This window comes from Nicotiana sylvestris, chromosome 12 (genome assembly GCF_000393655.2).
Source record: "Nicotiana sylvestris chromosome 12, ASM39365v2, whole genome shotgun sequence".
Lineage (NCBI taxonomy): Eukaryota > Viridiplantae > Streptophyta > Magnoliopsida > Solanales > Solanaceae > Nicotiana > Nicotiana sylvestris.
This window is the reverse complement of record NC_091068.1, coordinates 157867208-157882304: the sequence shown is the minus strand read 5'-3', so window position 1 is coordinate 157882304 and position 15097 is coordinate 157867208.

Below are 15097 nucleotides of genomic sequence, written 5' to 3'. Positions count from 1 at the left end.
AGTAAAAGCTTTTTTATTCCTATTTTGACTAACTTTTTTATTCGAAAGTTTGGTCGAGCAGCTTAATTAATTCTCTAAATAAGTAATGGAGAACTATTATTGTGCTTCTTGTTTTTCAAATTTTATAGACAAGAGGGGTTGTTCTGATGGTAAGCAACCTCCACTTTCAATTAAGAGGTTGTGAGTTCGAGTCTACCCAAGAGCAAGGTGGGAAGTTCTTGGAGGGAAGAATGCCGAGGGTCTATTTGGAAACAGCCCCTCTACCCCAGGGTAGGGGTAAGGTCTACGTACACACTACCGGGTTGTTGTTGTTGTTTTTCAAATTTTAACCAAACTACAGTGATAGTTCTAGAAATGGAGAGGAAGATTCTCTTCATTTGATTGAGCGAAGGTGTGACGGTGTCGTTATTTGTGGTGCGAATATTGATATAATATAGTAGACAAAGACAAATAACAAACATGACCAACCATAGAAAGTTATTTTGTTTTAGTGGTAATGGGGCCTTTCTTGGTTTATTTATGATTATTCGTAAAAAAACGATTCCTATGACAATAGTAGTAATGACAATTATTTATTTTCTCTTCTAGTTAAATTTAAGACGTATTTTTCAATAAAACACTCAAAAAGAAGATGCTATAAAGAAATAGAATAATAACATACTTAAAGTGTTGAACCTAAAAAAAATGATAAAGACCCGGTAAAAATTACAGTACTTATTTTTTGAGACCCTATTATAAGTTCTATTCATAAAGTTTGATCGCCAAGTCATACTTTATCCGATTGTATTTTATTAAAATTGAGATAATACTCTATAGAAATTTGACTTTATTTTTTTATATCCGGTTGCAACCACCACGTGGCTACTCAAATGTCACAACATGCACTAGATTATATATCAAGAGCGATCAAGCATGACTTAGCTTCTTTTTTTTCAAAAACATTAGGCATGACATGCTGATTAATTAATTAAAACATGTTTGTTTAGAGGTGAAAATGACATGGTCATTTCTAAGCATGTTATTTAAAATATATTCATAATTTACAATCCATTTAAATATATTCATAATTTACAATGCGAGCTCGCAATTGCGAAGATGGGCTGCGCAGGGAGACCTTCGCATTTGCGAGGCTCAATGTCACAAATGCGACCATAGCAGGTACTGCAAGTGCGAACGATTGTTCGCATTTGCGAAGAAAGCGGGACTGGCCTACCTTCGCATTTGCGAAGCCTGAACCGCATTTGCGAGTTCGCATTTGCGAACCTGGCATCGCAAATGCAATATCTGCACCTTTGCAAATTATAACTTAGACAAAATTTCTTCATTTTTCAAACTCTCTCAAACCGTAAGCTCTCTTGGGCGATTTTCCAAAGAAAAGTTCTTCTCCAAATCAATTGTAAGTCATTTCTAACTCATTTTCTTCAATCTAGAATATCTTTTCACATGATTTCAATTCAAAATCAAGGGTTTTCATGGGGATAGGAGTGTTCATAAAAATCCGAAAAACCGAACTAAATCGACTCAAAAAATTGATACTTTTTAGGTTTGGTTTTGGTTTTGGTTTTAAATTTAAAAAACCGATCAAATTTGGTTTGGTTTTGGTTTTAATAAAAAAAAACAAAAAAAAAAAGGAAGCAAACCGACTATAAAAGTTGTTATTTAAATTTATTATTACACACACACACACACACATATATATATATATATATATATATATATATATATATATATATATATATATATATATATATATATATATATATATTTTATATAAAGTTTCTAAAATTTTATCGTACTTATTAGTCATTTGTATTTTTAGTCTAGTTCTTTGCTACTATAATAATCTAATTCTTTGCCTTTTACATTATAGTTTGATTGGTAGTTTTCTTTTGCTAAGTACAAGAATTTATTTCATGATAAAAATAATCGATTTTTAATTGAGTACTTAAATTATTCATCACTATTTAATTCAATTATCATCAATATATCTTGGTAAATGATAGATTTCTCAAAGAGCAATTGATTTGATAGCGTTACGTTGAAAATGTAGTCGTCAGAATATGCTTTTGGTAGTGTATGTCTCATATTTAAGAAAAAAACCAATAAATAACCGAAAAACCGACAAAAAACGAATCGATAAAAAATCGACTTAATTGGTTTGGTTTAGTTCCAACATGTGAAAAACCGACTTACTTGGTTTGATTTCTTTTAGGGGAAAACCGACCCAAACCGAACCATGAACACCCCTACATGGGGAAATTGGGTGTTTTTGGGTAAAACTTAGGGTTTTTAAATTTTGGGGATTTGGACCTCGATTTGAGGTCCGATTTCAAAACAAATTACATATTTGAGTTCGTGGGTGAATGGGTGATCGGGTTTTTGTTCGAACCTCGGGTTTTGACTATGTGGGCCCGAAGTCGATTTTTGACTTTTTGGATAAATCATTAGAGAAACCTATTTTCATGCATTAGAATTGACTCATTTAGCATTTATTGATATTGTTAAATAAATTGTGGCTAGATACAAGCGGTTTGGTGGTGGAATCAAGAGGTAAAGCGGTAGTTGAGGCTTGATTGTGTTCGTGGCATTGAGGTAAGTGTTTGGTCTAACCTTAGCTCAAGGGAATAGGAATCTTTGTCTTATTTGCTATGTGTTAGTTGTTGAGTACGACGTATAGGTATTGTGACGAGTATCTATACGTCGGCGTCAAGCATGACCGTAAGTATTATACTATGATTGATGTGACTCTGTTTTGTATTGTTCATGCTTAATATGATGATTTCTAATGTTGAACAAGGCTCGTGGAAGTATTCTTAATAATTTAACATTGTAGAGCGTTGGCTCAAGTTGAGAATTGAGTTGTGAAGTAATTGTGGAAAAGAGAAGAGGTTTATGATATTGTCTCCCTTGCCGGGATGTTATTGCTTTTGATATTATTTTTCTTGCCGGGATGTTATTGCTCATGATATTGTTTTCCTTGCCGGGATATTATTGTTATACTATTGTACCCTTGCCAGGATTCTATTTGTGATTTTATTGATTTTCTTGCCCGAATTGCTTTGTAATTGTTGCTTGGGTAAGGAAGAGTGTAGAAGCACGAAGGGTGATACCGTGCATGATATTTGTGAGTGCGTGTTAATGTACGAAGGGTGATGCCGTACCGATATTGTAAATGTAAAAGCACGAAAAGTGATGTCGTGCCATGATATGAGTGATAATGCACGAAGGATAATGTTGTGCCATGATTTTGTAAGGTAAAAGCACGAAGGGTGATGCCGTGCACTTGTCATTGATTTTCTTATTCTTGCTTATAGTTGAATTTTAGTGTTTCGTATGCTTCTTTACTGAATTTCTGTTTGTACATGATATTCCCTCGAGCATGTTTCCCCTCCCCATCCCTAACTGCTAGATCATGTCGTTATTACTTGTTGTATATGATATAACTGCATAGGTTTATTTGGCAGACGTGTCCTAGCCTCGTCACTACTTCGTCGAGGTTAGGCTCGACACTTACCAGCACATGGGGTCGGTTGTGCTGATACTACACTCTGCACTGTGTGCAGATCTCGGTGCTGGAGCTTTTGGACCATAGAGAGGTTGCTTCATTCAGTCCATTAGGAGACCCGAGGTAGTCATGCAGGCGTTCATAGGCCTTGGTGTCCTCTTCTATCTTTCCATTTTGTTTTTCTATGTATTTCAGAGACAGATGTGTATTATTTCTTTCAAACCACTGTTTGCAGTATTCGTAGATAGTCCGTGACATTGTGACACCAATTCTGAGTAGAGTTGTATTTTGGATTTCCGTATTAGTATTTAGTGATATTATCGGATTTCGTCTTCTGTATTTATTTTATTATTATGGTTATTCCGCTGTTGATCGCCTGTTAAATTGAATTGTTAAAAGATTAAGGAAAAGGGGTAATAAAATTGTAACTCTCGGCTTGCCTAGCTTTAATGAGTAGGCACTATCACGACTCCCGAGGGTGAAAAATTCGGGTCATGACACATTAGGCATGACATGCTGCTTAGTAATTAAATCATGTTTGTTTAGAGGTGGAAATGACATCAGGTAGTCATTTTTAAGCATGTTATTTAAAATATATTCATAGTTTACAATGCATTTAAATATAGAAAAATGACATTGTATAGCCGCTGTAAAAATAATAGCCGAAAATATGTATATATATATATATATATATATATATACACACACAAATTTTATATACTTTTTTGGCTATCATATGTAAATAGTTTTCGGCACGGTCTAAAAGTGATAATACCCCTTTAAATATTAGCCAATTTTGCTCAAACTTCAAGATATGATGTTCTAGAGTTTAAACCTCAAAATTCAAACTTCAGGACATCGTGTCCTAAAGTTCGAAAATTGTGTCCTGAAGTTCGAATTTTATATCCTGAATTTTAACTTAGTAGTTCAGAAATTCAGTACACTTAATCCTGAATTTCAAATTAGCAGCTCAAAAGTTCAGGATACTTAGTCCTAAAATTTGGTTGAATTGATTAATCTTTAAATACATAGTAAATTGTATATATATTTTAAATAGTTGGTTTAAAAGTGGCTATTGCTGCACTTCGTCCTGTTTAAAGCCCTTACATTGATTAGTTAGAAAAACAAAAGGCTTCAAATATATTATGCAAGAAAAGAAACATAGGGATGTTTGTTGAGTTATGTCCCACATCGGTGGGTTATGGGTATCTTGGTCTCCTTATATGGTCTTAGGCAATCCTCACCTCACAGGCTAGTTTTTGGGGTTGAGTTAGGCCCAAGGTCCATTCTTATCATGGTATCAGAGCCAGGCCCATCCCAACTTATTGTTATCGATGTTGGGCCCCCATTTATATTGTCCACGCTCCAGTTGCAAGCCTGAGCGTGTGGGGGGGGGTGTTGAGTTGTGTCCCACATCGGTAGGTTATGGGTATCTTGGTCTCCTTATATGGTCTTGAGCAATCCTCACCTCACAAGCTAGCTTTTGGGGTTGAGTTAGACCCAAAGCCCATTCTTATCAATGTCTAGTGACTTTATATGTTTATAGCCTGTTTGGTCAAGCTTTTTTGGAGGGCCAAAAGTGTTTTTTTGTTGTTGCCAAAAACACTTTTAGCCAAAAATTGATGTGTTTGGCCAATCATTTGAAAGAGAAAAAAGTGCTTTTGAGGAGAGGCAAAAGCAGTTTCTGAGAAACAGAAAAAATAGCTTCTCTCCAAAAGCACTTTTCTGAGAAGCACTTTTGAGAAAAACACACTTAGAAGAAGTTTACAAAAACTTGGCCAAACACTAATTATTGTTCAAGTGCTTTTCAAATTAATTAGTCAAATACAAACTACTTCTCACCAAAAGTACTTTTTAAAAAAATATTTTGAAAAAAAAACACTTATCAAAATAAGCTGATTTTAGAAGCTTGGCCAAACATGCTATTAGTCTCACTTATCTCCCTTTATTTCCTAAGTTTGAGCACGTCGTGTGAAATTCAAAAATAGCCAGATTTACAACTGGTCGTTCAAAAATAGCCCTGTTTCAAAAGTAATCGAAATTTAACCACTTTTCATGTAAAGATAAATCTGAGCGAAAACACTGTTCAAACCCGAAAAATACGTCAGTATATTATATTTGAGTATGCTGGAACTCCCGCATATTATACTGGAGTTCCAGGATAAGTATGCTGGAACTCCAACATAATATGATGGAGTTCCAGCATAAGTACACTAGAACTCCAGCATAATATACTGGAGTTCCAGCAAGTATAATTGTCCAGTATAATATATTGGAGTTTGGAGCGTCGGTGCTCCAGACTCCAGTATATTATACTGGAGTCAACAAAGTATACCGGTCCAACATAATATGCTGGAGTTCATACACAGGTGCACCGAACTCCAGTATATTATGTTGGACCGGTCTCTATTGCAGCAAAATAATGGTTATTTTTCATTGATTTCGTAAACGCTGGCTATTTTTGAATGACTTATCCGAAAACTGGCTATATCATGTTATTTCTACGTATAAACCACCTGTTTAGCCACGTATAAAGCGCTTAATTTAAAGTCTAAACGAAAGCATGCGGTTAACTTGCACCAATTATTAAGGGCTAATTAGTGGATAATGATGACATAATCATCATGCGGGGCATTGCTGCTACCTAAGATAATGCACATATTTATTAGATTTTTAAAGATAAATACAAAATTTGAACCAAAATTATATTGGAAAAAATTGGATGATTATGGAGAATAAAAGCTTTAGCTTGAGGCGTATCAAAGACACTGTCCTTAAAGATATTTCGTCCACACCGTGATAAATAAAATTAGGTGTATCCACCAGGATTCAACAAGCTCTTCTAATATAACTAGGAGCAAAAATAACAAAGCTTAAACAAAATAAAATCCAGCACTGAAAAATATAATATATAGCAGAAGTTTTTACTCTTAGTTTTTTCCACCCCTCAAAGCAAAAAAGAACTTGGAATTTATAGATAAGAAAACACCATCTCATCATATGGCTAGCTTAAAGCAATAAATCTCCAACGTATATAACATTAAAGGATTAACAAATAATGAGAGGCTGATGAAGAAAATTCTTTAACATTTTGTAACTTTTCAAAGTCATTCAAGGCTATTGATAATGGCAGTGGTTTCAAAAGAATTTAGAGGTATATGAGTGCTAATCAAAGGTTTGTTATAATATTATAATAATGATTATTAATCATGACTAGTAAAGTATAAAGAATATGTTATAATTTTCAATTATAAATATTAAAATATATTCAATTGATTGGTCTAATAAAGACACATTAAAAGAATGAATCTAGACATTATTTTAAATATTCTTTTTAAGAAATTAAAATTATTTTTCTAATAAATTATTGGGTTCGGTCGAATCCATAGCTGTACCTTAGCTCCGCCCCTCTCACAAACACATACTAATGAGTGCAATTGTACTATGTACTTAACCTTTTCCAAATTATGAATCTACCTATGATATACACAAAGTTCAAATCATGCTCAATTGGAGCTAGCGGCGAAAAATATCCTTCAGAAAGTAGTGTCTCCTGAAACCTATTCGCAAAAGATTTTCCTAATATATATGTGTGTAATAATATTTTTATAGAAAATAATATATACATATATTATAGGTTCATATCGTTTAAGAATATACATTAAATAAATATATATTAATTTGAGACGTGAAGTAAAACCTCAAAATTATGTACTTTTAAATTTAAATTTACCTACAAGCCGATTGTAACAATAGGAATGCAGCCGACATAAAACTCGCCTACGAAAATTTCCTACTGCCATCTAATTATGAAACAAAAAAAAAATTAGTTCATAATAAAAGAAAAATGGATCTATAGGTAAAGTTATCTCTACGTGATCTATGGATCACGAATTCGAACCGTAAAAGCAGCCATTACTATTTTTATTAAGATAATTTGTCTACATCGCACCAAAATCCTCGATCTTGCATAAATATAGGATACTTTGTGCATTGAACTATCAAGCTCTTTTAGAAGGAAAATGGAAGAAACGTCCTTGTCTTCCTACCACAAAGAGTGACAATGTAACCTATCCCTGCACCTTCCAACTCGGCCATTAAACAAAACAAGAAAATCAAAGAATTAAGAATTGGGAAAAAAGGAAGCGTAAGTTTGAGTTAAACACTCGACAAGGCATTCAAGACGTGAAAGTCTCAACTAAATATAGAGCCTAAAAGGATGGATTAAAATATACTAATATCAAGAAATTATGTCCATAGAATGACGGGAAAAAAAAAGAATAGCTATAATTTATCTTCTTGATAAAATCAAACTCACACCACACCTAAAAATTTGAGGGATCGAGTGGGTATAAGAAAAGAAGGGAATCTCTCCGAGACTTATGTTCTATGTGCATGCATGCTGATTCAGAATTTAAAATCTAATGGATTCAGTTTTTAAAAATTTTAATATAGAATTAATTGTATAATTAAAATTATAAGTTTAAATCTAAGACTTATTGAAATTTAGTCGGTATATATATATATACATACTCCGTATAAAAAATTATAGATTCAGTTGAACATTGCCGAAAGGCTACATCGCCAATGTACATTATTATAATCCAATTTACCTCTAACGATCCGGCCGGTCCTTTCATGAGTTACCGCTCCGTTTTTCCCATTTCTGCTTCTTATTGCTTTGTTCAGCTGTATTTTTGTATTATCGGGTTGGTTGGCTCGAGTTCGGAGAGGTTTTGGTAAGGTTTGAGACACTTAGTCACTTTTGAGTAAGCTTAAGTTGGAAAAGTCAATCGGATGTTGACTTAGTGAAATAGGGCTCGGATGTGAATTCTGATGATTCAGATAGCTTCGAGAGGTGATTTGGGACTTAGGAGTGTGATCAGAATGTGTTTTGGAGGTCCAGAGTAGATTTAGGCTTAAATTGGCGAAATTGGAATTTTGGCATTTTCCGGTTGATAGGTGAGAATTTGCTATAGAGGTCGGAATGAAATTCCGGGAGTTGCAGTACGTATGTTATGTCATTTGGGATGTGTGTGCAAAATTTCAGGTCATTCGGATGTGGTTTGATAGACTTTTTGATCAAAAGCATAATTCGGAAGATTTGTAGAACCTTAGGCTTGAATCCAATGTGTTTTGATGGATTCAATGTTGTTTGAGGTGTTTTGAAGATTGGTATAAGTTTGAATAGTAGTATATGGCTTGTGGGTGCTGTTGGTTGAGGTCCCGGGGGTCTCGGGGTGATTTCGGATGGTTGACGGAAGATTTGAGTTGGGTTTTGGCAACTGAAGATTTCCCATTGCTGTCATAACCGCACCTGCGGCTAGGAGACCGCAGGTGGGGTCTTGCAGAAGCGAAACTGGAGCTGTAGATGCGGCCAAGCAGCTGGAACCGCAAAAGCAGTTGAGGAAGCGCACCTGCGGTAGCGCAGGTGCGAGATTTGCATCGCATATACGACACCTTGGATTTAAGTGGAGACCGCAGAAGCGGCGCTTGGGACCGCAGAAGCGGTTGCGCAGGTGCGAAAAGCCTGGGCCAGAAGGTATAAAAGATTTCCTTCGCGATTTTGAGTTATTTCTTCATCATTTTCATACGGGTTTGAGCTTGAGAGAGCTATTTGAAGAGGGATTTCATTGAGGTAAGAATTTTGGACCCTAAACTCGTTTCTATGGTGTTACTTCACTGATTTGACTTGAAAATTTATGGAAATTAAGGATTAAAAATTGAAAAAACTAGGGCTTGTGATTGGAGACCTTTGAGCAAGGGTTTGAGTGGCCATTTGTGGTAGGATTTTAGTACTTTCGATATGTATGAACTCGTGGGGGAGATAAGGAGTCTATTGATGTAAATTTTATCGGATTTCGAGACGTGGGCTCAAGGGTCGGGTTTTTGTTAATTTCGGGATTTATGCTGTAATTTGATTATTTTCACATGGGCTTCATTCCCTTAGTAGATTTTGACATCGTGATTCTGATTTTGGATAGATTCGACGCGTGTTCAGGCCGATTCGAGGGGCAAAGGCACCGCTGGCTAGAGTTTGGACCGGATAGAAGTGAGTAATGATTGTAAATGTTATCCTGAGGGTATGAAATCTCGGATTACACTCGTTGTGCTATGTTGAGGTGACGCACATGCTAGATGATGAGCGTGGGATCGTGCACCGTTGGGGATCGTGATTTAGTCCATCCCGTATGACTGTTTTACTGCGTATTTGATTGGAAACTAGTTGTTATCATCATGTTTTGGGTTGAATGTTATATTTGGGCCTCGAGCCAACTATTTGTACCCTTAGGGGATTTTTACTGCTATTTTCTCATTGTTTTGATTTTATATCTGTACTCAGTCATGCTATATTATACTGTATTCGCAACTTAGCCATGTTTACTCTGTTTAATACTTTAAATGATATTTTGGGCTGAGCATCATATTTACTATGCCGAGTGGCTTTTAGAGATTTCTAACTGAGTAGGGCCGAGGTCTAGTGTTATGAGGATTATTATGGGATCGGGCTGAACACCGCATTAGTGTTGTACTGATTATGATTATGAGGCCGAGGGCCTGAGTTGTATACCACGAGGTGGCTTGATATGAGGCCGATAGCCTATTGATTATGCCACGAGATGGCTTGATATTGCGCGGAATCTGTACACCTCCAATGAGCGCGGGTACCCAGTGTGATATGTGATATAGCCCGAGGAGCTGGTGTTGTTCCATGTTATTGCCCGAGGGGCTGATTCTGTTGACATTGTGCCCGAGGGGCGGATTTTATGTGTTTACCTTTTCTAGCTACTTTTCATTTACTTGTTTAACTGTTAAAAAGGTATTTTTATAAGATTTCACTGCTTTATTGCATTTTATTGGTATTGCTCTGCCTCTTTATAGCATGTTGTTGTGTTTTACGTGATTTCTTATCGTTTAGTCTTCATTTATTGTTATTATTCACTAAGTTGGAGTACTCACTTTACTCTTTGCACCCTATGTGCAGATTCAGGAGCTTCAGGTCCCGCCAGTGAGAGTTGATTGCTCCCAGCAGGCCATTTGGAGTCCACTAGGTAGCTACTCGGCGTTCGCAGCCCAGTGTTTCTCCCTCCTATCTTACTTTCTGTTCTAGTTCTGTAATAGACTATATAAATTTTTTCAGACTCTTAGACTCATATTTAGATGCTCATGACCGGTGACACCCTGATATCGGGCTGTGTTTGTCCGCAAATTGTATTGTTTCACTATTTCTTTTGGGATATTAGCATATTAATGACTTAAATTGTGTTATTTTAATTGTTTAAAATGAATTGGGTGTTGTGTAGGCTGGCCTTGTCTTCACGAGAGGTGCCATCACAACCGGGTTTAGGGTCATGACAAGTTGTTATCGAAGCCTAGGTTACATATGTCTCACGAGTCATGAGCAAGTTTAGTAGAGTCTCGCAGATCGGTATGGAGACGTCTATATTTATCCTCGAGAGACTGCAGAACCTTTAGGAAAAACTTCATATTCTTGTCGTGCGAATCTGTTGATCCGAGTACTAAACTTCTGTTATTCTATTCTCTCACATATGGTAAGGACACGCGCTATCGGTCAGGATGGACGACCACCAGTACCACCAGCTCTGGCCACTAGAGTCTGAAGACGCGATCGTGGTCGCGGTAGGGGCAGGGGTGTGGCCCGCATAGCAGCACTTGCAGATCCACCAACCGCCCTAGTTCAGGATCAGGTCCCCGTTGTGGACACTCCAGCATTACTAGCTCAGGCACCAATTGTGCCCATTGTGATTCCGGGTCTTCAGGAGGCCTTGGCTTAGATTCTATTAGTATGCACTAGCCCAGCTCAGGCGGTTTCAGTTACTACAGTCGCAGCTACTTCTCAGGCCGGGGGAGGCACTTAGACTCCCGCCGCTCGCACACCTGAGCAGGTCGTGTAGGGACTTCAGACACCGGGAGCACATCCAGCCCGGCCGGTTGCAGCTGCTTAGGACTATGTACCTCCTGCCATGCTAGAGGACGAGCAGCGCAGGTTGGAGATGTTTGGTAGACTTCAGCCTCTGACTTTCAGTGGTGCAGAGGGCGAGGATGCCCAGGGTTTCTTGGACAAGTGTCAGAGGATTCTTCGCACAACGGGTATTTTGGAGACCAGCGGGGTCGCTTTCACTACTTTTCAGTTTTTTTGGAGCTGCCTTCACTTGGTGGGAGGCGTATGAGAGACGTAGGCCTGTTGGTGTAGCACCCCTTACCTGGCAGCAGTTCTCCGTTCTCTTTTTGGAGAAGTATGTGCCACAGTCTCGCAGAGAGGAGCTACGCAGGTAGTTCGAGTGGTTGCGTCAGGGAGAGATGACTGTGACGTAGTATGAGATGAGGTTCTCAGAGTTAGATTGTCATATTATTTGGTTGGTTCCGACAGATAGAGAGAGGATTAGGAGGTTTGTTGATGGTCTCACATATCAGCTTCGTATTCTCATGACTAGGGATAGGGTGTCTGGTGCTACTTTTGAGGAGGTTGTAGACATTGCTCATAAGATTGAGTCAGTTAGGCGCCAGAAGCGAGATGAGAGGGAGGCCAAAAGGCCTCGAGGATGTAGTAGTTATGATGGTGCTCCTTTGAGGGGTCAGTTCCAGCACGACAGAGAACGTCCATTCAGGCATGCTCAACCAGCTCGCCTAGGTTATCGTGGGGGTCATGGTTCTCACAGTTCTCATCAAGGCTAGTCATCACTTAGTGCCCTTCCAGCTCAGAGTTCGTCCCGTGCTCCATCAGTTCAGGGCTCTTCTATGTCGGGTGCATCTGCTAATCATTTTGGTGCTAGGGGTTCCCTTCAATCCCCGTCTTCAACACCCAGGAGTTGTTATGAGTGTGGAGAGATGTGTCATATATGGAGGCAGTGTTCTCGTCGTCTTGCGGGTTCATCTCAGCAGAGGAGTTAGCCATCAGCTTCAGCGCCAGTTACTTCACCACCACCCACCCAGCTAGCTAGGGGTGGAAGTTAGTCAGCTAGGGGTCACCCTAGAGGGGGAGGTCGATCAGGTGGCGGTCAGGCTCATTTCTATGCACTTCCAGCTAGACCTAATGCTATTGCTTCAGACGTTGTGATCATAGGTATTGTCTCAGTCTGCCACAAAGATGCTTATGTATTATTTGATCCCGGTTCCACTTATTCTTATGTGTCATCATACTTTTCTCGTTATTTGGATATGCCCCGTGAGTCTCTTATTTCACTTGTTCATATATCTACTCCAGTGGGCGATACTATTATTGTAGACCGTGTGTACCAGTCATGTGTGGTGACTATTGGGGGTTTGGAGACTCGAGTGGATCTTTTGTTATTATGTATGGTGGATTTTGATGTTATATTGGTCATAGATTGGATATCTCTATGTCGTGCTATATTAGGCTGTCACGCTAAGATAGTGACGTTGGCTATGCCGGGTGTGCCACGGATTGAGTGGCGAGGTTCGACTGATTATGTTCCCAGTAGGGTGTTTTCATTCTTGAAGGCCCAACGTATAGTTTGGAAGGGTTGTCTTTCTTACTTAGCCTTTGTATGGGATGTCAGTGGAGAGACTCCCAGTATTGATTCTATTCCAGTTGTGAGGGATTTTCCTGATGTGTTTCCTGCAGACCTGTCGGGCATGCCACCGAACATGGATATTAATTTTGGTATTAATCTGGTGCTAGGCACTCAGTCCATCTCTATTCCACCGTATCGTATGGCACCAGCGGAGTTGAAGGAGTTAAAGGAGCAGCTTCAGAAACTCCTTGATAAGGGGTTCATTCGGCCTAGTGTGTCGCCTTGGGGTACACTTGTTCTATTTGTGAAGAAGAATGATGGTTTTATGAGGATGTGCATTGATTATAGATAGTTGAACAAAGTAACAATCAAGAACAAGTATCCTTTGCCTTGTGTGAGCACGTGATTTTTGCACTATAAGAACTACTCCCAAAAATTTAAAATAAAATGGTTTTGTGTTGTTTGTGATTTATTTGTATTTTGTCTGTGCATGTTTATTTCTACTTTAATTAAGAAAAATACAAAAATATGTGTTGCATGTGCATTTAGGATTTAATTTTACAATTTAGGACTTAATTAAACAATCAAGTTTGTTTTACAAAACGGAAAAGTCACAAAAATATGTACTTTGCATTTTTAAGCATTTAATGTCCAAATTGTGTGATTGTCTTTGTATTTAATTTTGGGTGATAATTATTATTAAGGGTTAATTAGTATTCTTTAAAGTTAATTTTGAGTTTTGGTAATTAGAAATCAAAAAAATAAAAAATAAAAGAAGGAACAAGAGAAGAAGAGTTAAAATCGGATTGGGCTGGTTATTAAAAGGGAAATCAGGCCCAAAATAACCCCTTACCAGCCCATACCCGCCCCAAATCCAGTCCACCTGCGATTAATCCAAATGACGTCGTTTTAAGTCGGTCAATCTCAACCATTCGTTTGAATGGATTGGACGGTCCAGATCAACTCCGCCAATACCCGACCCATTCCCATCCAAGACCGATCCGGTCATCCAGGCAAGTGAAGCGACATCGTTCCCATTAAGGAATGGATCCAAGCCGTTGATACGACTTGATCAAACGGCCAGGATTTAATCCTCTCCCCCGTATATAAGCCCAACCTCTCACCCCACCCCCCTAAGCCATACCCTCCGTTCATCCTTCGTCTCTTTCAGAGATAAACCAAACGACCCTCGAAACCCTAGCCGCCCTGAAGCCCTTTCGCCTGAAAGCCGGCGGCAACAACGCCGATGACCATGAAACTAACACCCCTAGAGCACCTAACCACCCTCTCCACGAACCCCTTACCCGTTTTGCTCAAATCAGCTTGTAGCTTCTCGAATCTTCAATCGAAGATTCGAGCAAAACTTGAAACCCACCCCAACCAATCCCGAACTCACACCAAGCCACCCCCTGACCACCCTCGTTAGGGATCTGTTAACCGTTTGCCTCGAATCAACCTGTAGTTTCTCGAATCTTCAATCGAAGATTCGAGCAGAACCTAAATCTACCCCAACCAGTCCCAAACTCATACCAGACATCTCCCTGACCTCACTCGTTCCCAAACCACCCTTAGGTTGCGTCGAATCACCCCGGAAAGTCTCGAATCAAAGGTTTTAGAATGGTGATCTGAAGCTAGTTCAGAGACTGAGGTCAAAACGGACCTTAGTTGAATGTGTTCTCGTTCAGGAACACTCGACTAGGGTCCGTCTTGGCACCAAGTCCAAAAGGCATCGGAGGTTCGAACCCAGGCCCCGTTTAATTGGTAGGTTTTCGTTTTATCTTCTTTTTCTATTAGTTTTTGTTCAGTAAATTCATCCTCTACTTCTTTCTTATTTTTTGTTGTTGTTTAAATTCGAATGTTTTGTGCTTACTCTGTATATTGTTTCTTCTTTATTTTCCTGAATGATTCGAATCAGTCAGTATTAGTAAGTTTTGTATAAACTGTAGCTATTCCCGTAATTGCTCGCTATTACTGTTAGTTCAAAGTATGTCATCTGTGATTGCCCATCACTTTGTATATGAATTCAGTGTTTTCATTCAATGTATTTACAATGTTCCTTGTTCGTATTTAGGTTTAACATGGAATTATGTTTAGT